Source organism: Theropithecus gelada, chromosome 3 (genome assembly GCF_003255815.1).
Source record: "Theropithecus gelada isolate Dixy chromosome 3, Tgel_1.0, whole genome shotgun sequence".
NCBI lineage: Eukaryota > Metazoa > Chordata > Mammalia > Primates > Cercopithecidae > Theropithecus > Theropithecus gelada.
Window position 1 is genome coordinate 65,370,425 of NC_037670.1, and position 25,522 is coordinate 65,395,946.

Consider the following 25,522-nt stretch of genomic DNA (forward strand, 5'->3'; position numbering starts at 1 on the left):
ATTAACTGGGCATGGTGATGTGTGCCTGTAGTCCCAGCTACTCAGGAGGCTGAGGCAGGAGAATCACTTGAACCTGGGCAGTGAAGGCTGCTGTGAGCCGAGATCACGCCACTGCCCCGAGATCAGGCCACTGCATTCTAGCCTGGGCAACAGAGCGAGACTCAAACAACAAAACCCCATAGAAATATAAAACTTAAACATATAAGCACAAAAATAAAAAACAATGAAACAGTTCAGAAACTCAACAAAATCAAAAGATGATGTTTTGAAAGAACACTAAAGCAGATAGATTTCTAGCAGAGTTGATTTAGAAATAATGAGAAAAATAACAAAAAAATAAGAGCATAAAACAGCAAATTCAGACATCATAAAGATTAAAAAATTAGTAAGATAATCCCATGAACAACTTTATTTCAATACATTTGAAAACTTAAATGACATTTTCTAGAAAATATAAATAATTTGACAAGGAAAATTGGAAATGTAAACCATAGACATTAAATACATAGAATTGGAAATCTAATGGTACTCAAAATTTCTAGAGCATTTTTACAAGCAAATTTTACCAGACATTCAAAAAACAGATCTCTTTATCTCATACAAATTCTCCCAGAGAATTAAAAAAAGAGGTAAACTTTAGCAACTTGTTCTATGAAACTAGTATAATCTGGATTTTTAAAAACTTAAAAGCATCATACAAAAATGATAGACCCATCTTACTAATAAACATAATTTCAAATATCTCAAAACACAAATCAAATTCAGAAGTGTATAAAACTAACATGTGGTAACAAGTGGGGTTTTATCCTGAAGATGGAAAAATGACTTAACATCAGAAAATATGTTAATGTAATCCACCACATTAAAGATTACAGGAAAAAAGTACTTGGCCAGGCACAGTGGCTTACCCCTGTAATTCCAGCACTTTGAGATGCTGAGGTGGGTGGATCACCTGAGGTCAGGAGTTTCAGACCAGCTTGGCCAACATAGTGAAACTCCGTCTCTACTAAAAATACAAAAATTAGCTGGGCGTGGTGGCCCACAACTGTAGTCTCAGCTACTTGGGAGGCTGAGGCAGGAGAATTGCTTGAACCCAGGAGGCAGAGGTTGCAGTAACTGCACCACTGCACTCCAGCCTGGGAGACAGAGCGAGACTCCATCTCAAAAAATAAATAAATAAATGAACAAATAAATAAATAATAAGTACTTCATAAAATTCAACATTACTTCATAATAAAACCTGTGTACGGAAACCAAGATGGCTATCCTCCAAAATTAGCAGACATCATGCTTAATAGTACAGTCTTCGAAGCATCCCTAGGAAAACAGAGGACAGGACATGGATGTTTGCTATTTCTGCATGTATCCTGTAGGTTGAAAACCAATGTAATACAAAAAATGCAATCAACCAGTAAGATAAAGCCAATGGAATAAGGTGCAGAAAGGATAAGAATAGAAGACAAAGAAACCAAACAAACAGTCCTCAGTTGCAAACGACATACTTGCCTACCCTCCTCCCCAACTCAAGACAGTCAACTAAGAAAACTTCTTAGAAGATTGACATAAAAACTGAATACTGTTCCTATACACCAACAATTAGAAAATGCAAAAGGAAAAGATCTTATTCAGTGTGGGGAACAACAACAAAAAGAAAATTATGAGTGTACCTAGTAAATCTAGGAAAACATGTGCATACTTTTTATTAAAAAAAAAAAAAACAATGTTTATTGAAAAACTTTAAACCTGAACAGAAAGACATCCCATACTTATGGATGGTGTTCATGTCAAATGAATGCATAAATTCAGTGCATTTCCAATCAAAATTTCAATGCAGGTCTATGTGAAACTTGATACATTGATCATAAAATTCAAATGAGAAAAGAAAGGGCCAAGAATAGCTAAGATCATTTTTATAATGATAGCAAAATGGAAAGACTTAGATCTCAACTCAGTGCAACTATTACCACAAAAGATTTTATCTTTCCCGATGGAAAATTTTGCTTTCTCATTCATTCATTCATCCATTTATTTGTCATGTTTTAAAACTCTACTGTGTCCCAGGCTCTATTCTTGGCTTTGAGAATAGATCAAAGAACAAAACCAACAAAATGCCTGCCCTCAGGGTGCTTACATTCTAGCGGGTGGGTCAAGTAATAAAAATAATATACTGCAATCGTGGACAGTGGTGAATGTTATGAAGAAAAATTAAGTGAATTAGGGAGGGCTCTATTTTAAAGAGGGTTAAAAGGGAAGGCCCCTCTTGATAATGTGATGTTTGAACAGAAACCTTGAATGAGGTTCAAGCAAGCTGTACAGCTCTCTGAGGGGAGAGAAATAGCAGGAAGAAGGAAGAGTAAGTGCAAAGGCCTGAACTGGGAACACAGTCAGTGTGCAAGGAATTGCAAGTGTTTCTGAAACACAGCAAGAGAGAGAGAAAGCGCAGTTAGAAAATGAGGTGCAAACTGCAACCAGCAACCAGAACATAGGAGGTCTTATAGACACAGTAAGATTGGGAATGTTATTCTGAATGTGAACAGGGAAAAGCACGATCAAATGTATTTTTAAAGACATAACTCGGCCCGGCGTGGTGGCTCACGCCTGTAATCCCAGCACTTTGGGAGGCCTAGGCAGGTGGATCACCTGAGGTCGGAAGTTCGAAACCAGCCTGACCAACATGAAGACACCCCATCTCTACTAAAACTACAAAAATTAGCCCAGCGTGTTGGTGCATGCCTGTAATCTCAGCTACTCGGGAGGCTGAGGCAGGAGAATCACTTGAACCCGGGAGGTGGAGGTTGCAGTAAGACAAGATTGTGCCACTGCACTCCAGTGTGGACAACAAGAGCGAAACTCCTTCTCAAAAAAAAAAAAAAGAAAGAAAGAAAAAAGACATAACTCTGTTGCTATGTAGACAAAAAACTGTAGGGGAGCAAGAGATGAAGGGGTAACTAATTAGGAGGCCATAGAGTAGTACAGGCAAAAGGTGACGGTGGTTTGGCCCTGAGTGGCAGTGCTGGAGGGGGTGATGAATGGCTGGCTTCAGAAAGTCTGTTTTAAGGTAGAGCTGTCAGGATTTGCTAATGGATTGGATGTCAGGCACAAGAGAGTCTGGATAGCCCCAAGGTTTTCAGCCTGAGCAACTGGCAAAGTGATATATGATATGACGGAATGAATATTTTACATGTCCGCAGGGAAAGAAGGAGCATCCGCCAAAAGTTGGTGAGATGACTGGTTGTCCTCAAGTAAAAATAAATTAGATTCATACCTCACCCTGCATAAGAGGTTAAGTTCCCTATGTATTTATGACCTAAATGAAAAAAAACAAAACTTTCATATTTTTTTCTTTTTTCTTTTCTTTTTTTTTTTTTTTTTTTTTTTGAGACGGAGTTTTACTCTTGTTGTCTAGGCTGGAGGGCAGTGGCACTATCTTGGCTCACTGCAACCACCACCTCCTGGGTTCAAGCAATTCTGCCTCAGCCTCCGGAGTAGCTGGGATTACAGGCATGTGCCACCATGCCCACTAATTTTGTATTTTTAGTAGAGACGGGGTTTCACCATGTTGGTCAGGCTGGCCTCAGACTTCTGACCTCAGGTGATCCACCGGCCTCGGCCTCCCAAAATGCTGGGATTACAGGAGTGAACTACCCACCTGGCCTAAGTTTTATATTTTAAAAGAAAAATAAGGCACTTTGGGAGGCTGAGGCGGGTGGATCACAAGTTCAGGAGATTGAGACCATCCTGGCCAACATGGTGAAACCCCATCTCTACCAAAAATACAAAATTAGCCAGGCATGGTGGTGCACGCCTGTGGTCCCAGCTACTCAGGAGGCTGAGGCAGGAGAGTCGCTTGAACCTGGGAGGCGGAGGCTGCAGTGAGCCGAGATCGCACCACTGCACTCCAGCTTGGGCAACAGAGCGAGACTCTGTCTCAAAATAAATAAATAAATAAAATAAGAGAAATAATTATGGCCTTATTTATAAGTAGGACAGGGTTTCTTAAACAAGTTGCAAAAGCAAAATCAGAATAATTAAAAATAAATAAACTTTATTATTTAAAGTTTATAAAATTGTCTCTGAAACAAAAACCCAAAAACAAATTGAGAAGACAAGCCATAGAGTGAAAGGAGATATTATGAATGCATATAAATGACAAAGAATTAGTACACAGGATATACAAAAAACACCAAAAAAATCAGTTTGAAAAGGACACACTTACCAAAAAAAGCAAAATATGTGAAAAGGCCAAGGACAGAAGAGGAAATTGAACAATCAATCCAACAAATGACAATTGCTCAAACTCATCAGTAATCAAGGACGCACATAATGAATAGCCTGCATCATCGTTTGACACTTATCAGCTTAGCACAAATGAAAGTGTCTGACAACACAAGAGTTAGTCAGGAAATGAAGATGCAAGAAAATTCCTATATGCGCCTGGGAATTGTCAGTTCTTGAAATCACTGAGGGAAACAATTTGGCAAGAAGCAAATCTGCTTCTTAGATGTACTGTGCAAGGAGACAAATGGCAGTATTGTTTATACATCTGTAAGAGCGAACACTTGGAAACTGTTGGAAGAAATAGTCCTCCACAGGCTTACTGTTCTCCTACAGGTCTTACTGGGTGCACCAAGACTGTAAAGCCTTGACTCTTCTTTACCGGATCCATTTTTCAGGGTCGTAGTTGCAGGGAGGAACCTCAAAGGAGAGGGCTTGCCTACTGCCTGCTGTGGGCCCACACGGTGCCCTAGCTCAGCGGTCCTCCACTGTGACTTGACCCAGTGCATGTGCGGGAGTCATGGGGTCTCTGCATAACCCCGTGGGTATCAGGGCTTGGGGCACCAGTGCAAATACACTGACACTGGCCATTGCTTTATCTGTGAATAATAAGTGAAATCTTTTGTCTCTGATTCAGAAATCTTCAGTCTTCTGCCAGCATCCATGAAACTGGGGCAGCAGCCTCACTTTTGAATCTGTAAGTAGTGAGTGAAATCTCAGCCTCTTCACAGTTCATGACAGAAGCCACCCAAATATCCATTATCATCATGATTAAATTGTATGATTCACGTGAAATGGAGACAGAGGAGGAATCCCTTTGAGGGGCCTACTACCCTCCCAACCAAGCAAGGAAATAAAGAAAAATCTTGAGTTCCTTTGAGGGAAATTCCAGGCACCTAGCTAGCCCTGAGGAGTAAGTGAGCAACCTGATAAGCAAGAAGGTAACAATAGCTGAAGACAATAGCCAAGGAAGTTAGAGCCACCAAATGTTTGGTTCCCCATAGAAACTAAAGACAACATCTTAATATATATCCTTGAGTTATTTTCAAGAAACCTGGACTCCCACCAAATGGAAAATGACATTTGTTGGCACATAGACCTTAACAGAGGAACTGGGGACTGAACTCTGACTGCCATTTTTTGCTCTGAATTTCTTCCTGAGCAGCCTGGAGGAAGTCATGCCTACAGGTCAGAGCTCAGCATTCCTTTCTGCAGACCCCTAGTCTTTAGACAAAGTTTCACTCCCTTAACCAGTTCGCAAATCAGAAAATCTTTGAATCTACCCAAGACCTGTGCCTCGCCCCACACTTCAAGATATCCCACCATTTTTTGCCAAACCAATGTAAGACCTCCATGTATTGATTTATGACTTTGCCTGTAACTTCTGCCCTCTCACCTTTAGAAACCCTTACACTCAAGGCATTCGGGAGTTTAGGTCCTAAGCGTGAGCTATCTGGTTCTTCTTGCTTGGTGCCTGTTATACATGCCTCACTTTTTTTCACTGCAAATCCCACTGTCAGTGTTTGGCTTTGCTATGCCAGGATGAGTGTCCCCAGTTCGGTTTGGTAACAAAATGAAATGCAATACACTAGTTAAATGAATGTACCTATATCTGTTGGCATTATTAAATTGCAAAAACATAATGTTCAGTGAAAAAAGCTTGTTAGAGAGTGATGTAATCAACAAAAGTTCAGTACTTTGCTATATACAGTTTATGGAGCCATTCATCTGTAGTATTAATATAGTGTCATTCTGGGAATGAAAAACATCAGTTTAAGGACAGGGTGGGAAACATGGAGGGGCTTCCATGATCCTTGTGTGTGTTGTTTCTTAAGGGGAAAAAATAAAACTGACGCAAATCTGCCAAAATGTTACAGTTTTGTGCGTGAGAATATAGGTGTTCATTATGTTGTTTTTATGCTTTTCTGGATATTTGAAGTCATCCATAATTTCAGAATATCGGTGATGATGGAGCTTCCCATTTTGTACCATCAGTCTGTCTAAGATTCACAGAATTACCTCACATTTCCCTTTAAATATGAATCTTGGGGCCGGGCGCGGTGGCTCAAGCCTGTAATCCCAGCACTTTGGGAGGCCGAGACGGGCGGATCACGAGGTCAGGAGATCAAGACCATCCTGACTAACACGGTGAAACCCCGTCTCTACTAAAAAATACAAAAAAATTAGCTGGGCGTGGTGGCGGCGCCTGTAGTCCCAGCTACTCGGAGGCTGAGGCAGGAGAATGGCGGGAACCCGGGAGGTGGAGCTTGCAGTGAGCAGAGATCCGGCCACTGCACTCCAGCTGGGGTGACAGAGCAAGACTCCGTCTCAAAAAAAAAAAAAAAAAATGAATCTTGGTTCTCATAGTTGGAGGCTTAATGTTTCCAAAGTTATAAATATGTTTTTTTGTTTTTTGGAGACAGAGTCTCGCTCTGTCACCAGGCTAGAGTGCAGTGGCGTGATCTCGACTCACTGCAACCTCCACCTCCCGGGTTTAAGAGATTCTCCTGCTTCAGCCTCCCGAGTAGCTGGGACTACAGGCATGCACCACCACGTCCAGCTAATTTTTGTATTTTTAGTAGAAACAGGGTTTCACGATGTTGGTCAGGATGGTCTCGATCTCTTGACCTCGTGATCCACCCACCTCAGCATCCCAAAGTGCTGGAATTACAGGTGTGAGCCACCGCACCCAGACAAATAATGCATTTTTGTAGGTGGAAACTTCTCTCAAATTAAAACATCCCCTATACCAGAAACCTGGGGAAAAGAAATCATTAAGTGACCTGACAAGAAATCAGAGACAGTTTTGTTTTTTTTAAAAACAAAACAAAACAAAACAAACAAACAAAAAACAACATTAAAGTCCTAATGTGAAGGCAGAGAAAAGACCCGTGCTGCTCACTGTCTGTGACCTGATGCCTCCATCTCTTTCTGCAGGGCCTTTGTCCCTGATCTCCCTCTCCTGACCCAGATGAATGAATGAAATGAACTAATGTGTACACAGACTCTGTGTGCATATGGCTTTGATTTGGGAGAAAAGATGAATCACTCTGAGCTGGTAATCTGATCTTTTCCCTTCTGCTAGTAAACAGTTGAAAGATACTCAATACATTCTCTGCCTGCCTTTTAAAACCAGAATAGCAAATAAAAGCCCTAGAGGGACCTGGTTTGGATGGGGGAAGCCATTTATCACCTTCAGGGAAAAGAGAATGTAAATAGGTCCACATTTATTCTCTGGTCCTCCCTTGGCCAGGACAGCCTTAGAAATACTCACCTTGTTTCAGTTAGCAGGCCAAGGGTCAGCGGTCAACAGAGCTGCTGCAGCAAGCTCTGTGTGGTGCCTCAAACAGGCCACACAAAGAGATGCCATTTGAAATCGGAATTCCTTTCACCCTGAGTGAGTTTCCAAAGCAAAGGGGTCACCCGGTGAGTGTTGGTGGAGTCCTCACTGTTTGTCCTGCCTCTTGCTACAGAGGACATCTGGCAAAAGCAGATCAGAAAATGAAAGAAGTCTGTCCCAGGTCTGCCCTCCCCAAGTGGTGGAATTTCTCATGCGATTGTTGCTTGGGATGTACCACTCTGTACTTGAGTAGGTGGAGGGTGAACAGACTGATCGGCTGGCTATGAGATGCGAGCAGGATGATGATCATTCACTGGGACATGTCTGGCCAACTGGGAAGAGTCAGGTAGCTCAAGGCCTGGAGATTCTCATCAGGGAGAGCACAAGGGGGCCAGGCCTACAACTGAGGTCCAGGCACAGAGGCTGGGCTATGAGAACCAGTGTCCTCAGTGACTTCGATGATGACATATCCTCTATCACCACCTGCTACTGCGAGGCCCCAGCCCCAGCTGACCTGTAGACTCAGATCTGGGCCTGAGAGGGAGGCTCGGCTTCAGCCCCTCTCATGAACAGAATCCATAGCACCAGGGCTGAGAGTGGTGGCAGGGCCCAGGAACAGTGATATCCAGTAGAATAAGCGTGACACCGCCCCCGCAAACCAGAGGGAGTGCCGGGCACCTCTGCCCAGCCTCAGGCAGCTGACTTCACTAAAGGAGGCCAAAGGGAAAGAAAAAGATGACAAGCTGTGTTTTGATGGCTGATGCGCAGGCTCCCAGAGAACTTTCAGAAATCAGCTGGGAGTTGGGAGGATTTTTGAATTGTCCTCTTGCAATAGCATGTTGAAGAAAAACTAGCTAAATATACTTTTTGTGTAATTCCATGTCAATATGCATGATTTCTTAGGTGGCAACCAAAGGCAAGGTGTTCCTGTGCCAAATGGTATTGCCAATGTTAAGGTTCTCAATACAGTGTGTATTTTGTTGTATTGGTTTGCTTGGGCTGCCAGAACTAAGTTACACAAATTGGTTGCCTTAAACAACAAAACTGTATTGTCTCACAATTTCTGGAGGACAGGAGTCTAAGAACAAGGTGTTGGCAGGGTTGCTCCTTCTAAAGGCTGAAGGAGAATCTGTTGCAGGCCTCTCTCCTTGGTTTGAGGACAACCATCTTCTCCCTGTGTCTCTTCACATCGTCTTCCCTCTAGGCAGGTCTGGGTTCAAATTTACCCTTTTTGTTATTTTTATGTATTTATTATTATTATTTTTCGGGATGGAGTTTCACTCTTGTTGCCTAGCCTGGAGTGCAATGGCGCGATCTCAGCTCACTGCAACCTCTGCCTCCGGGGTTCAAGTGGTTCTGCTGCCTTAGCCTCCCAAGTAGCTGGGATTACAGGTGTTCAGCGCCACACCAAGCTATTTTTTTCCTTGAATTTTTAGTAGAGATGGGGTTTCTCCATGTTGGCCAGGCTGGTCTTGAACTCCTGACTTCACGTGATCCACCCACCTCGGCCTCCCAAAGTGCTGGGATTACAGGTATGAGCCACCACGCCTGGTCAAATCTCCCCTTCTTTATAAGAACACTGGTCATATTGGATTAGATGCCCACTCTACTTTAGTATGACCTCATTTGAACTTAATCACATCTTCAAAAACCTGTTTCCAAATGCAGTTGCATTCTGAGGAACTAAGGGATTAGGATTTGGACACAGACATTTTGGGGGACACAATTCAACACTTATTTGCCAAATCACTTTTTAGAATGATTAAGGCAATTAACGATCTTCTTAAAGTGAAGAAACAACCCACAGAATGGGAGAATATATTTGCAAACTACCCATCTGACAAGGAATTAATAACCAGAATATATAAGGAGCTCAAGCAACTCAACAGGAAAAAAAATCTAATAATCCAATCAAAAATCAAAATCTAGTAATCCAAATCAAAAATCAGAAATGAATAGATATTTCTCAAAAGAAGACTTACAAATTGGCAAACAGGCATATGAAAAGGTGCTCATGATCACTGATCATCAGAGAAATGCAAATTAAAACTACAATGAGATATCTCACCCCAGTTAAAATGGCTTTTATCCAAAAGACAGGCAATAACAAATGCTGGTGAGGACGTGGAGAAAAGGGAACACTAGTATATTGTTAGTAGGGATGTAAATTAGTACAACCACTATGGAGAACAGTGTGGAGGTTCCTCAAAAAACTAAAAATAGAGCTACCCTATGATCCAGCAATCTCACTGCTGGGTCTATACCCAAAAGGAAGGAAATCAGTATATTGAAGAGATATCTGCACTCCCATGTTTATTGCAGCACCGTTGACAAGAGCTAAGATTTGGAAGCAAATTAGCAGTCCATCAACAGATGGACAGATAAGGAAACTGTGGTACATATACACAATGGAGTACTATTCAGCTACAAAAATAATGAGATCCTGTCATTTGCAACAACATGGATGGAACGAAATTGGAGGACATTATGTTAAGTGAAATAAGCCATGCACAGAAAGACAAACATCACATGTTCTCACTTATTTGTGGGATCTAAAAATCAAAACAATTGAAATCATGGACGTAGAGAACAGGAAGGATGGTTACCAGAGGCTGAGAAGGGTAGTAGAGGACTGGGGAGATGAGGTGGGAATGGTTCATGGGTACCAAAAAAAAAATAAATAAAAGAATGAATAAGACCTACTATTTGATAGCACAACAGGGAGACTATAGTCAATAATAATTTGATTGTACATTTAAAAATAACTAAAAGAGTATAATTGGATTGTTTATACCACAAAGAACAAATGCTTGAGGGTATGGATACCCCATTCTTCATGATGTGCCTATTTCATATAGCATGCTTGTATGAAAACATCTCATGTACCCCATAAATATATACCCCTACCGTGTACCCACAAAAATTAAAAATTAAAAAAAAAATTTAATCTTATCAACAGTATATTAGGACATTGTGTTGTTGCAATTTCCTTAGCATCAAGTGTGTCTTAAAAAAAAAAAAAAAAATCTGATAAGTTTTTAGAGCCTGGTAATTCATTCTTTTTTTTTTTCTCCATCCAACCTGGAGTGCAGTGGCACAATCTTGGCTCACTGCAACCTCCGTCCCCTGGGTTCAAGCGATTCTTCTGCCTCAGCCTCCCAAGTAGCTAGGATTTTAGGTGCCTGCTACCACACCTGGCTAATTTTTGTATTTTTAGTAGAGACGAGGTTTTGCCATGTTGGCCAGGCTGGTCTCAAATTCCTGACCTCAGGTGATCCACCCACCTCAGCCTCCCAAAGTGCTGGGATTACAGGCATGCGCGACTGTGCCCAGTCAATATTTCATTCTTAAGTAAACTGGCCATATATGAATTGGCCATATGAGTTCTTTCGCAAAATATAAGACTATTTCTCCCCTTATAGTAGCTATTGTTGAATAAGATGCCAAGAAGGACAGCTAGCAATAGAGACTCAGTGCACAGATACACTGGCAGGATTACCGGGTACATCTCCACCTCACTAACGCCTTCTAGAGGTCACCATGAGCATGGTGGGAAGAACTTGCAATTTAGATTCAGAAGCACAGGGGTTCAAATCCCAGCTCTGGGACTCTCTAAATGTGCTCTTTTTCCAACCTTTTGAAGCCTGTAGTCTTATACGAAAAACCTTATCCTCTTCACCCAACTTTTTGAGGATTAAAAAATCCTCACGTGGCATATTGCTGCACCACACTCTGTGATGCATTGTGGATGTCCAGTAATGTGCGTGGACCCTAAAGCTGCTCTGAGGACCAGATTCTCCCCATGGAGTAAACAGGCCGCAGGTCATTAAGGGAACCAGATGCTCGTGAACAACAGACCATTCATATGGATTAGCGGGTTTCTGCAAGGAAGAAGAGGGCTTGATCATCTCATTATTTGTTTCATGTGTCAGAATTGAATCACAGTGCAGCATTCATTGACCTAAAATTAAATTACTTGTCATATTTTTTATTCAACCATTTCCTCCTTTCCTTGGTAAATATAATTTTTTCTCATTCTAATGAAGCTCCTTGGAAACATCAAATCACTGTTTGTTTTTTTTTAAAATCAGAGTAATTAACCAGTGATGGATGAGGCACAGGTAACACGTGGATTTGGTTGGGGGAGTCTTCAGTAAGCAAAGGATGGCTTTACATTGGTCCTTGGAAGAGTGGTAAAGTTGTGTCCACACCCCGAAATGTGTAAGGTCAGCTGTGACCCCTGGTGGAGCAAGAAGGCAAGACTATGACAAATATAAATTGTCGTATCGTTTTCTCAAAATCAAAAGACAACTCTAACTCACTAATTACCTTCTGTGTATCTGTTCTCTTAGAAGTCAAGGAAAACCGTATCTATAGAATATATCTCATCATCAGTTTATTCTCATAAAATAGATTTTTTTCAAATCAGCCCCACTTCCAATGTTGAAATGGATCTTACCCCTTTTCAGATAAAGTCTGAGTTCATTGTGCACCTTCACCTTTCTCTATATAGGTCTTGGTCACACCAATGGACACACCAGGCTCAGGCTGTGGGTGCTTGCTGGGCTCTCTGTCTGTCACTTCTCCTGAGCCCTAGAGGAACACCGAACCCAGCTGCAGCACTTCCTACACCCCTCACCCCCAGGGCACGGCCCAGAAGGAACCTTGACTCTTTGGCTGCTTCAATGTATCTGGCCGAAGACTAGAGCTCCTGCTTTGACGATCTGTCATCTACACACCAAGGTCCCTGAGATCTTGCCATTTTTCTAGAGTACTCCCCAGAGAGCAGGACTCAGAGGCCCAACCTCAGGAGACACTTCTGTCTGTGCCTGTGTCTCTCTGCTCTGTCTCTCTTTCTATTTCTGTGTCTTTCTCTGTCTCTCTGTCTCTCCTGTCTTTGTCTGTCTATCTCTGTCTTTGTCTCTCTGTCTCTGTCTCTCTATCTGTGTCTCTGTCCCTATGTCTCTGTCTCTCTCACACACACTCCTCACCTCTGTCACTTCTTTCCATAACCCGTGGGGGTACAGAGGGGTATATTTTTCTTTTTCCCTCACAATCCTCCCCACAGGTAGTAAAGATTGTGTGTGTGTGTTTCTATTTTTCTCATGCCTTCTTAATTCCTTGATTGATTTGCTTTGGGAAATCAAAGCCAGCCAGGCTCAGGAGTTTTGTTGTTGCTTGTTTGCTGTTTTGCTTTGCCACTGTCATGTCCTTTCTCCAGTGTGGTAGAGATCTAGCTATTGCTGGAATGAAGAAAAGGGAAAGGGGAGAGGGAGAAGGGGAAAAATAGCAGGGAGCAAAAAGAATTTGACCAATTTCTGAGAAAAGTGTAAAAATACTGTCTTCCCACACACTATAAAATGCCTGCATTCCAACAGCAGCTTTGTGGGTGAGAGTGATGGTGATCGGTCCCGTGGTCGGCAGGGCAGCTAGCGAAGGGCTGGGCCATCCTGCAGGAACAAGATGTTCTGGTGCAGTGTGGGCGAGCGTGCCTGGCTGTGGGAGGAGCCGCCACGCCGGCAAACAGGAGTGCCATGAGACACGTAGTGGGAAAAAGCATTTCTGATGACAGTCTCCATTCCTGGCACTTTCAGATGTTTTATAAAGTTTTCCAATGTTTATTTCAACTGTCAGCTATGTGATGTTTTCTTCATTTTACAGCAGAGGAAGCTAAGGTATCAAAAGACTAAGTAACTTCCCCCAAAGTGTCCCCCTAACTCTTGAGTTTCCTATGACAGCGACTGGCCCAACCATCCATCCAACAACTCAAGCCAGAGTCCCGGTTCGTCCTGGACTTCCCATCCTTGGCCACTTTCTCCCCCGACATCCAATCAGTGAAGCAACCCCTGCTGCCGGCCACCCACCATTTGCCTCCACCTGCTTCAACCACCTTGTTTTCCGCCTGAGGTTTCACAGTGGCATATCCAGGTGGTTTCCTGCCCAGTCAACTCTCCAATCAGGCTTTAAAAATACTGTGGCCAGGCGTGGTGGCTCACACCTGTAATCTCAGCACTTTGGAAGGCCAAGGTGAGTGGATCATTTGAGGTCAGGAGTTCAAGACCAGCCTGGCCAACATGGCAAAACCCGTCTCTACTAAAAATACAAAACAATTAGCCAGGCATGGTGGTGCAGGCCTGCAATCTCAGCTGCTTGGGAGGCTGAGGCGGGAGAAATTGCTTGAACACAGGAGGTGGAGCCGAGATTGCTCCACTGCACTCCAGCCTGGGAGACAGAGCAAGACTCTGTCTCAAAAAAAGAAAAAAATACATATTATATGCATATATATATACACACACACACATATATATACACACACATATACATATATACACACACACATATATATGTATATATTTGGGCTTCTCTTTCGTCTAGTGGGGACACTCACTGTAGGTTTTACTTTCAAAGAAGTCTCATTCACCTCCATTCTCAGGAGGAATCATTACGGTTTTCTCTCTAGATAGTTTGTTATAGCATTAGGCACACGTGTGAAATTCCCATTTTCTCACCATCAGACTGAAGCATGTTTTTCTGAAATCTAAAATAATTTAAAGTTTATGAAGCCAGGATGGTTTTGATCTAGATATATGGCCTTAGCAACCAAAAATATTTTTTCTTTTAAAAGTAATCTATTTTATTTTGCCTGAAACTTGGAAGACACACACATTCTGATCCATTTAATTCTTTAACGAGAATTGAAAAAGTCAGTCCGTCAGTCTGTTTCAACTTTCCACCTGGTCATTCCAGAACTATGCCAAGTATCTTTTTGTTATGTATTTTCTGAGCCACAGTCTGGGGCGGAGACTGAAGCTGGCGAGCAGGGCATGGTGTGGGCAAATTACAGCGTGGAGCTCCAGGGTCACATCTGGGGTCCTCTACTGGCTCTGAATGATGCTGTCTGAACTCTTCAGATACCCTGAACGCCAGAGGCAGCAAGCCCCCAGGAGGAACAAAGGCCAAAGCACATAACAGGAGGCAGGGCATTTGCCTTCGTTTTTGGAAATATTTTTTAAAATAAGAAATAAGAGCTCTCACTGAGCAGAAAGTGTTGGCTGTTTCCTAACTCTTCTGATGTCACTTCTGCTCCATCCTCGCCTGCTCTGCCCTTTGCCCTCATAGGCTACGGCTCCCCCATCTCCACCTCATTCATCAGGCACTTCGGGCATCCTGAACAGGGCATCATGCTGGTTGTTTGGCATCATTTTCTCCTCCTTCATCTCCACTAGGTAGATACTGTTCACTCTTCCCACGTGAGGTTTACCATCTTGCCCATGACCACGGACAGCAAACGCTAGCGCTGGGATGGGAGGCCAGGGTCTGGACATGTTCTTTTCTAGGCCATGCTGCTTTAAGGACCTGATCCCACTGGAGCTCCTGAATGCTCAGACTTTCAGCACATCAAGAACTGCGATACATCTTCATGGTGAGATAGTTTAATACCTTAATCTCCCTGTGGGGAAACGAAAGTTCTGAGAAGATGGGCTGCCTTCAAGTTGAACAGATTCAGGCTTGTAATCAGAGGTCCTGATATGAATCCCTATTTTACCAGTTCTTAGCACTTTGGGTAAATCTGGTACTCCCCACCACACCCTGGAAATCAGATAGTAGTATATCACTTATAGGAATCAACTGAAATCATTCTTACAACAAGGAGTCTTTACCGCCTGGTAAGTAAGCACCAAGGTAGGGACTGAGTTTAGGGTCTGAGTTTAGTTTATTCTTCGCCATAACTCTTGCCCTGATGGGTCCTACCTCTTGTGAGGTAGGTAATTGGAAAACAAATGTCAAAATATACCATTAAAATTGTGCTAAGATACGCAAAACTCCTGGCACATAGTTGATTTCTCCATAAATGATCTCCTTACTAGCTTAAAATTTTACTGTTTAAAAACAGAATCATGGGCCTGGCAAGGTGGTTCACGCCTATAATCCCAGCACTTTGGGAGGCCAAGGTGGGAGGATCACTTGAGGTCAGGAGTTCAAGACCAGTCTGGTCAATATGGCAAAACCCTGTCTCTACTAAAAAATACAAAAAGTAGCTGGGCGTGGTGGTGGGTACCTGTAGTCCCAGCTACTCGGGAGGCTGAGGCAGGAGAATCGCTTGAACCCAGGAGGCACAGGTTTCGGTGAACCAAGATCATGCTGCTGCACTCCAGCCTGGGTGACAGAGTGAGACTCCGTCTCAAAAACAAAAACAAAATAGTGAAAAACAGAAATATAGAGAAGATTGTTCTAGATTAAAGGGACATGACAATCAAATGCAATGTAAGATACTTGATTGGATTTTGTATTTTAAAAATCTATAAGAAGGCCAGGCACAGTGGCTCACGCCTGTAATCCCAGCACTTTGGGAGGCTGAGGCGGGAGGATAACCTGAGGTCAGGAGTTCGAGATCAGCCTGGCCAACATGGCGAAACTCCATCTCTACTAAAATACAAATATTAGCCAAGCATGGTGGCACATGCCTGTTATCCCAGCTACGCAGAGGGCTGAATTGTTTGAATCTGGGAAGCAGAGGTTGCAGTGAGCTGAGACTATGCCACTGCACTCCAGTCTAGGCAACGGAGCCAGACTCTGTCTAAAAAAAAACATCTGTAAGAGACATTTTGGGGACAAAGGAAAACATTTGAATCAATAGTAAGTTTCTTATTAAGCATAATAATGGCTCCGTGTCATATAGCAGAATGTTCTTGGCGAGGCATCATGTTATGATGTCTGCCACTGTTTTTAAATGGTTCAAAAATATGCATGTATATACAGGCAAATGCTTCAGGACATTGGTCGGGGCAAACATTTTTTAGTTAAGACCTCAAAAGCACAGGCAACAAAATTGAAAGTAGACCAATGAAATTATATCAAGCCAAAAGCTTCTGCACAGCAAAGGAAACATCAACAAAGTGAAAAGACAACTTACGGAATTGGAAAAAATATTTGCAGACTTCTCATCTGACAAGGGATTAATAACCAGAATATATAAGGAGCTCAAACAACTCAAATAGCAGAAAAAATAAAACAAAAAATACATTTTAAAAAATCTGGTTGAAAAATGGGCAAAAGATCTGAATAGACATTTCTCAAAAGAAGATATACAAGTGGCCAAAACACATGTGGAAAAAGGCTTCATATCCCTAATCGTCAGGGAAACACAAATCAAAACCATGTTGAGATATCTGCCCAGCCCTGTTAAAATGGCTGTTATCCGCCTGGCATGGTTGCTCACGCCTGTAATCTCAGCACTTTGGGAGGCTGAGGTGGGTGGATCACCTGAGGTCAGGAGTTCAAGACCAGCCTGCCCAACATAGTGAAACCCCATCTCTACTGAAAATACAAAAATTAGCCGAGCATGGTGGTGGATGCCTGTAATCCCAGCTACTTGGGAGGCTGAGGCAGGAGGATTGCTTGAACCTGGGAGGTGGAGGTTGCAGTGAACCAAGACCATGCCATTGCACTCCATTGCACTGGGTGAAAGAGTGAGATTCCGTCTCAAAAAATAAATAAATAAAATAAATAAAAATTTTTAAAAGTGTCTGTTAACAAAAAGACAAAAAATAATAGATACTGGCAAGGATGCAGAGGAGGGACACTAGTACACTGTCGGTGGGAATGTACATTCGTACAGCCACTATGGAAAACTGTATGAAGGTTGCTCCAAAAACTAAAAATAGAACTACTATATGATCCAGCAATCCCACTGCTAGGTATATATTCAAAAGAAAGGAAATCAGAATATCAAAGGTGTATCTGCACTCCCATGTTTATTGTCGCACTGTTCACAACAGCCAAGATAGAGAATCAACTGAAATGTCCATCCACAGATGAATGGATAAATAAAATGTGGTGTATATGCAGAAGGGGATATTATTCAGCCATTATAAAGAATTGAATTCTGTCATTTGTGGCAGCACAGATGGAACTGGAGATCATTATGTTAAATGAAATAAATCAGACCCGAAAAGACAAATATTGCATGTTCTCACTCATATGTAGGAGTTAAAAAAGTGGATCTCGGCCAGGCGTTGTGGCTCACGCCTGTAATCCCAGCACTTTGGGAAGCCGAGGTGGGCAGATCACTCGAGGTCAGGAGTTCAAGACCAGCCTGGCCAACATGATGAAACCCCCGTTGCTACTAAAAATAATAAAATTAGCTGGGCATGGTGATGGGCACCTGTAATCCCAGCTACTCGGGAGGCCAAGACAGGAGAATTGCTTGAACATGGGAGGCGGAGGTTGCAGTGAGACGAGATTGTGCCACTGCACTCCAGCCTGGGCAACATGCAAGACTCCATCTCAAAAAACAAAAAACAAAAAACAAATAGTGAATCTCACGGGGATAGAGCGTAGAATGGGGGTTACTAGAGGTTGGAAAGCGTAGTGGGAGGGGGAAGATGAAGAGAGGTCAGTTAATGAGTACAAAAATACAGTAGAAGAAGAAGTAAGTTCTAGTGTTTGATCACACAGTAGAGTGACTACAGTTAGCGATAATTTATAATACGTATCAAAATAGCTAGAGTGCGGATCTGAAATGCTCCCAACACAAAGAAATATAAATGTTTGAAGTGAAGAATATCCTGATTAGTGTGATTTGATTATTACACGTTGTATATACATGTGGCAAAATATTACATGTAGCTCAGAAATATGTACAATTATTATCTCTCAGTAAAAATATGTATAAATATATATGATGGAGACATAGAGAAAGAGATTGAGAGAGAGAGCACAAATGTGGCAAAACATTCACATTTGGTGAATCAGGTGACGTTTATATAGGTATTCATGTATTAGCCTCTCAATGTTTTTATAAGCTTTGAAACAAAAAAATTGAGAAAAAAATAAACATGAAATCAAATCCTTTCTAGGAAAAGAAATGAAGTAGAGTCCTGTAGTTCCAATCAACTTGTTCATTTTGGTTGTTACCATTGAATGTGGATCTGAAGTGGCTCCTATCACACAGAGGTGGTAGAGGAGCGGCCGGCTGGCACCTCTGTGGCTCGCTGACACAAAGCAGGGGTGGAGGATTCCTTCTCCTTCCGTGGGAAAGGGATGTGCATGGCTTCCATTTCCCACCAGAACCCCAAGTTATCCCCACTGTTCCCAGCCTGTTATATAAGTTCCTGGAGGAAAGAGCACCTAATTTTCTTGCCAATTCTGCTTGTACATTTCCCCAGTAGATCTGGGTTGGTATCTACAGCAAGAGAGTCTGGCGTCGCCTGGGCCCATCAGCCACACCACCTCATGAGCAGAGCCTCCTCCAGGGAGGACACTTCTCATCTGAGGTAGAGGGCAGCTTTCTGTGACCTAGAGATCCCTAGAGGTTCTTGGTAGGCACACAGGAGTTTACCCTGTCCTCATCACTGTCCTCCCCAGGACCACGTGTTCTTTCTTCCAGTTGTCACTCCGTGTTTTCCTAATCGTCTGCTCTTCTCTGCTTGCTCTAGCTCCTTGTGGTATAGCCCACCACAAGAACCACATCTTTGAAGGCCACCTCCTGTCGCGTCTCTAATTTATCTTTCAATCTGGAAAACCTGTGCCTCCTCCGAGATGAGGTTTCTGCAATGAAGCTGTGCAGTGTATTTATACAACATCGACTGCTTTATGTGCCGTTCTGCCCCAAGGCACAGTAACCAATTCCAAGAAAGTGAGCTCAAATACTTGGTTTCAAAATGGAAAGTGAAATTCAACAGAACAGCTAGCCCTGCTTGATGGGATTCTTTTACATCACGATTACTATTATTTTATCTCAAAAGCTTAAAATACTACTTGCCATAATTATCTCTAACATTTAGGTGGTGAACGTGTTTCCCCAGGAAACTCTGAAATGACACTCACCCCTCAACAAAACCTTGTGCAAATCTAAGACAGACATTCCTTTGATTCAGTAATTATACCTGCTTAAACATATCCTAAAGAGGCCGGGCACAGTGGCTCACGCCTGTAATCCCAATACTTTGGGAGGCTGAGGCGGGCCAATCACGAGGTCAAGAGACTGAGACCATCCTGGCCAGCCTGGTGAAACCCCGTCTCTACTAAAAATACAAAAAATTAGCTGTACGTGGTGGCTCGCGCCTGTAGTCCCAGCTACTCAGGATGCTAAGACAGGAGAATGGCTTGAACCCAGGAGGCATAGGTTGCAGTGAGCCAAGTTCGCACCACTGCACTCCAGCCCGGTGACAGAGCAAGACTCCATCTAAAAAACTAAAAATAAATAAATAAATAAAAACCATATCCTAAAGAAATAATCATAGATCCAGTTTGACTTCCTTGCCATTGGGTAGAATCGGGCAGACTGTAATCAGAAACATCACTGTCTCCTATGTAAGAGGTGAGCACACCCCCAAGTGGATATCCCCCCCTAGAATTCGAATCTTGAACGGCAGTACAAAGAAATGGAAATGATTGCGGTTTCACTCCAAGAAAGAGTGCTGTGCCCTTGGGTCCTGCCCATCCAGTCCAGTATCAACCTCATGTTAATTATAAGAGACTTCTTGGTTCTGTGAGCCCCCAGGGTTGATATAAGCCCCATTTCACTGAATATAGACAGGGTTGGTGGTGCTTTTATTCACAACCAAGGAAACGTGCAACAGATACAATAAAGAAGCGCATTTGTCAATCGTATTAGGTAAACTTTCCTATCCCTTTCGATAATTCCATTACCCAGCATTTCAGTTGCAGATTCATCTGCATTGTTCTAATCTATGAAACTGGATTATCCCTATATATGTTGCTGTAAATCTAATGTTCTGTCACTGTCTTAAAGTGAGAGTAGCCATAGCTAATAATGTCACTGGTGCCCCTCCAACCACCTGCTGCAATGGTTTTGCAGACCCCCACACCAAAGAACAAAACTGCAAACCCAGATTCGCCTTACCTAAAGAACAGCTCTAGCTCCAGAATACCTTCCTGACCACCAAGCCCACTCTCCAGTGGGCTACTTACCGAACCAAGCAGAGCTCCTGCCTCATAGAACAGACATGCTAGTAGGGAGAAACAAACAAGAGGCATGTCAATAAGTCACCCTAGACAGCTATTGGGATTCCCAGTCCCCAACACAGTACCTGACCTCAACAGGTATTCATCAATATTTATGAAACAGGCAAGCAAAAAAGCAAATTAGTATGCAGCACCTACAAAGAAAAAAGAATTAGTGGCATAATTGAAATAGGTTATAGCCCATGAGCATTAAAAGGACAGTAAAAGAATATTACGAACGACTCTATGTCCACAAACTTGATAACTTAGATGGACCAATTTCTTGAAAGGTAGAATCTATCAAAACTCATTAAAAATAGATAATAGACCTATATTTATTAGACCTATATTTATTAAATAAATTGAATCCATAATTAATAACCTCCAAAAGAGAAATCGCTGAGCCCAGATGGTTGATTGGTAAATTTCACTAAACATTTAAGAAAAAAATTACACCAATTCCTTATAATGTGTTCCAGAAAATAGCAGAGGTAATGCTTCCTAACACGTTTCATGAGGCCAGCATTACCTTCATACTAACACCAGACAAAAGCATTACAAGAACGGAAACTACACACCAATATCTCCTGTAAACATTAATGCAAAAATCAAAATATTAACAAATCAAATCCAACAATGTATAAAAAGAATTACATGCTGTGACCAAAAGGCAGTTATTTCAGGTATGCATGTCTCGTTCAACATTCAAAAATCAATTAGTGTAATCAATCACAGCAATAGGCTAAAAAAGAAAAATGAGTCCGTTAATTTAAAAAAGAGAGAATATGGGAAGAGGCTGTTTCTAAGGAATGTATTGTCCCCCTAAGAGAATCAGGTACTTAAAATTCTCCCTACAAATATAAGATTTAATATCCTCCAAGCTAGATCAAATATATAACCTATCAATTGCCCTTGAGTAACCCTTCCTGTTCATGGGCCGCTGGGCAGAGTTGCTTGCTTGGCTAGGAACCCTCACGCCCACTGGGAATCTCCGCCAGCCTGCCTCCTAGGCCCACTCATCCTCTCCCTCTTCCTGCCATCTCCCTCAGGGATGGGCACCACTGTGACCCTGATTTGGCAAGAAGGAAACTTGGGTGTTATCCTTGACTTCATATCTCTTACCCAGAATATCCCATAGATATATCTTCCTTGTTATTTCTGGACTCTGCCCCCTCATCTTAGTCTTTATTTCAAATACTACAGTTAAAGCAGCACAACCTTTCCCCTGGAATTGTATAAGTTTCTCCTAACTTGTCTCCTTTCCTCAGATCTTGCCACTCCAATCCATTTTCCAATCAGTATCCAGAGTTAATTTCCAATAATAAAATTCTGACTTTCATACTCTGCTTTAAGCCCTTCACACTAGAACCTGGCTTTCCTTTCCTCCCTCTCTATTACCCAGGATCCAGACATAGTAATCCACAGGGACCCACCAGCGGCACTGTCTCTTCCTGGTGTGTGTTGGGCACCAACTGCATGTGGAGCACTGTACTAGCAGCTGGGGATGCCATGCGAACCAAGCAGAGCTCCTGCCTCATAGAACAGACACGCTAGTAGGGAGAAACAAGCAAGAGGCATGTCAATAAGTCTACGAGCAGACAAACAGAATGCTTCCAGGACCTTACAGATTTTATGAAGAAGATAAAATAGTTAATGGGATAGAGATTTCCCAAGGGTAGCCACAGTAGTAACATGAAGAAACATTTGAGTAAAAACTTTGTAAACAGGAGGCAGTAGCATGAAGATCTGGGAGAACGGAGAAGAAAAAATGGGAGGAGAGAACGGTTAGCCAGGGTCAGATCACAGAAGGCCTCCGTGGAAAGGATAAGAATACTAGGGTGATGGGGCCAGACGCAGTGGCTCACGCCTGTAATCTCAGCACTTTGGGAGGCCAACCAGGTAGTTCACCAGAGGTCAGGAGTTCGAGACCAGCCTAGCCAACATGGTGAAACCCCATCTCTACTAAAAATACAAAAATTAGCCGGGCATGGTGGTATATGCCTGTAATCCCAGCTACTCGGGAGGCTGAGGCAGGAGAATCACTTGAACCTGGAGGCAGAGGTTGCAGTGAGCTGAGATCGTACCACTGCACTACAGCCTGGGCAACAAGAGCAAAATTCCATCTCAAAAAAAAAAAAAAAAAACTAGGATGATGGGAAACCATGTATAATGAGATGTAATCAGAGCAGCTATGCATGTTGCCGCTGGCTCTTGGCTGGAAAAAAATCAAGAGTGGAGGAAGACAGGCAGCTATTGCAGTAGCCCAGGCAAGAGGTGGCCATTGCTGGATTAGGGCAGTAGTTATGGCTCTATTCAAGCTGCGTTGTGGAATTAGAACCCACAGAGTGAACTGGATACGGGGGCGAAAGGAACACAGAACACAGAAGTTGATCTGATTCTAAGATTATGGAATGCTGGGGAAGGCTCAGCAGGATAAATCGGGAGCTCTCTTTGCCATCGCATTTGACACTCAGAGGTTCAGAGTAGGCTATTGGGTGCCTGTGTCAAGAAGCAGGAGAGAGGTCCAACCAAACACATTCCTAATGTTTAAAGACATGGTTCTTACCAAGATGACCTAGGGGAGTGAGAGAGAATAGAGTAGGGGATTAAAAACAGAAATCTAAGTACAGTTGTGCATTCAGGGTTCTTCTGGAGAAGACCATCGCCTCCTACAAAGGAGATGCAGAAAGAGCAACAGAGGAGGTGGGAGAAGCACCAGGAGGGTGTGCGGGCAGGGAAGAAAGCCTGGGAAAGAAAGTGTGCCAGGACAGGTGTAGCCAGACATGGAGTGGGGTGCTGTTGACAGTGCATTCAGGTAAGGGCTAAGCACTGATTCCTGCCCAGGTGAGAGGTGGATCACTGCGACAGAGGACTGGTGAGTGTGCAGCCTGGCCAGTGAGGCAAGGAACCAATGGGACCTGAGGAAGTGTGATAACCACAGACAACTGGGCAAGGAGTTTGGATAAACCCTGGCTCAGGAACACCTTATCTGGAAAGTCATGCTGGACACTGCTCTGGCACCTGGGAACCATCAACCAGCATTTGCAAATCAGGCAAATTTCTCCAGAATGTGTAAAGAATTCTCAAAACTCAACAGAAAGAAAGCAAACAACCCAACTGAAAAGAAGTAAAAAGACAGCCAGGTGTGGTGGCTCACACCTGTAATCCCAGCACTTGGGAGGCTGAGGCGGGTGGATCACCTGAAGTCAGGAATTCAAGACCAGCCTGGCCAACGTGTCCAAACCCCATCTCTATGAAGAATACTAAAAATTAGCTGGGCATGGTGGCGGGTGCCTGTAATCCCAGCTACTTGGGAGGCTGAGGCAGAAGAATTGCTTGAACTGAGTGACAGAAGTTGCGGTGAGCCAAGATTGTGCCATTGCACTCAAGCCTAGGTGACAGAGTGAGACTCCGTCTCAGGAAAAAAAAAAAAAAAAAAGAAAAGTAGTAAAAAGACCTGGATACTTCAGCAAATATCCAGGTCTTTTTACTACACCAAAATATCCAGATCTTTTTACTATAGGTGGCAAATAAGCACATAAAAAGATGTTCAACATCATCAGCCATTAAGGAGATGTGAATTAAACCACAGTGGGATATTACATACCCATTAGAACAGCTGGGATAAATACTGACGCTATCAAGTGCTGGGGAGGGTGTGGAACAACTGACAACTTTATGTTGTTGGTGAGAATACAAAATGGTACAGCCATTCTGGAAGATAATTTGGTACTTTTTTATAAAGTTAAGTATACATTTACCATATGGCCCAACAATCCCACTACTAGGCATTTACCTTAAAGAAATAACCTAAAGAAATTGAGGGTATTTAAAGCCTGACACAAATGTTTATAGCAGCCTTATTCATAATCACCAAAAACTAGAAACAACACAGAAGTCCTCCAGCGGTTGAAAGGGTGTTACTTCCACACAATGGAATGCTATCAGCTCTATAAAGCAAAGGACTGTTGCTATATGCAGCACAACGAATCTCAAAGACATTATGCTATGTGAATGAGGCCAGTCTCAATAGGTATTATTGCATTGACATGACATTCTGCAAAAGACAAAATTATAGCGACACAGAACAGCTCGGTGGTTGCCAAGGATTGGGGTAGGGGTGCCTCCGAAGGATATTGTGAGGGGGGTTTAAGGGTCAGGTGCGGTTCTGTATCCTGATTGCCATAGTGGTCATGTAAATCTATACATGTGCCCAAATTCATAGAACTATACACAAAAAGTTAGTATGACTGTGTGCTACTGTAAAATGTATCATTTAAAAATCATCATTTGCTGAATGGATGAATTTATGAATGAAGTTTATCCTCAATAAGACCAGTTTTCCAGCATTTCTTAGTTATTTTGCTTCATTCTATACAAAACGGGTGAAACTTTTGGACTGGAAATGAGAAATTTCACCCAGAACACTTTAGGGTTGGGCCGGCTGCAGCGTGCTGTCTTCCTTTGATGTTACTACCATGGGTCCAGAGCTTCAGTCTTCTCAGGCCTATGAACATCGCTCTGGTGCAGCCTCTCTTTTGCCGGCCTGAGAAGGCTCAGCTGGACCAGGTCCCTGCTTGGGCGCATCCCTGGTTCTGAGATGGTGGGCTATGCACCCCTGCTCCCTGAGACTCAGCTTCCCCACCCAGGAAATGGATCGAATAGCCCAGTTTACAAGGTGGTCTTAAGGATCATGTGAGAGTATTTTCTTTTTTCTTTCTTTCTTTTTTTTTTTTTTTTTTTTGAGACTGGGAGCCTCACTCTGTCAGGCAGGCTGCAGTGCTGTGGAACTATTTCGGCTCACTGCAACCTCCGCCTCCCGGGTTCAAGCGATTCCCCTGCCTCAGCCTCCTGAGTAGCTGGCACTGCCCAGCTAATTTTTGTATTTTTAGTGGAGACGGGGTTTCACCATGTTGGCCAGGATGGTGTCGATCTCTT

The 25,522-nt window shown here is 42.8% G+C and overlaps 1 long non-coding RNA gene across 1 annotated transcript; it reads right to left on the minus strand.

Annotated features, from left to right (window-relative positions):
* Positions 1–4,025: 4,025 nt before the first annotated feature.
* On the minus strand, positions 4,026–9,636 carry LOC112621804. Its single transcript, XR_003118775.1, has 3 exons — positions 9,598–9,636; positions 7,550–7,755; positions 4,026–4,970 (listed from the first exon to the last, which is right to left on the minus strand). It is a non-coding gene; the product is annotated as an uncharacterized LOC112621804 (long non-coding RNA).
* Between the last annotated feature and the right edge of the window lie 15,886 nt (positions 9,637–25,522).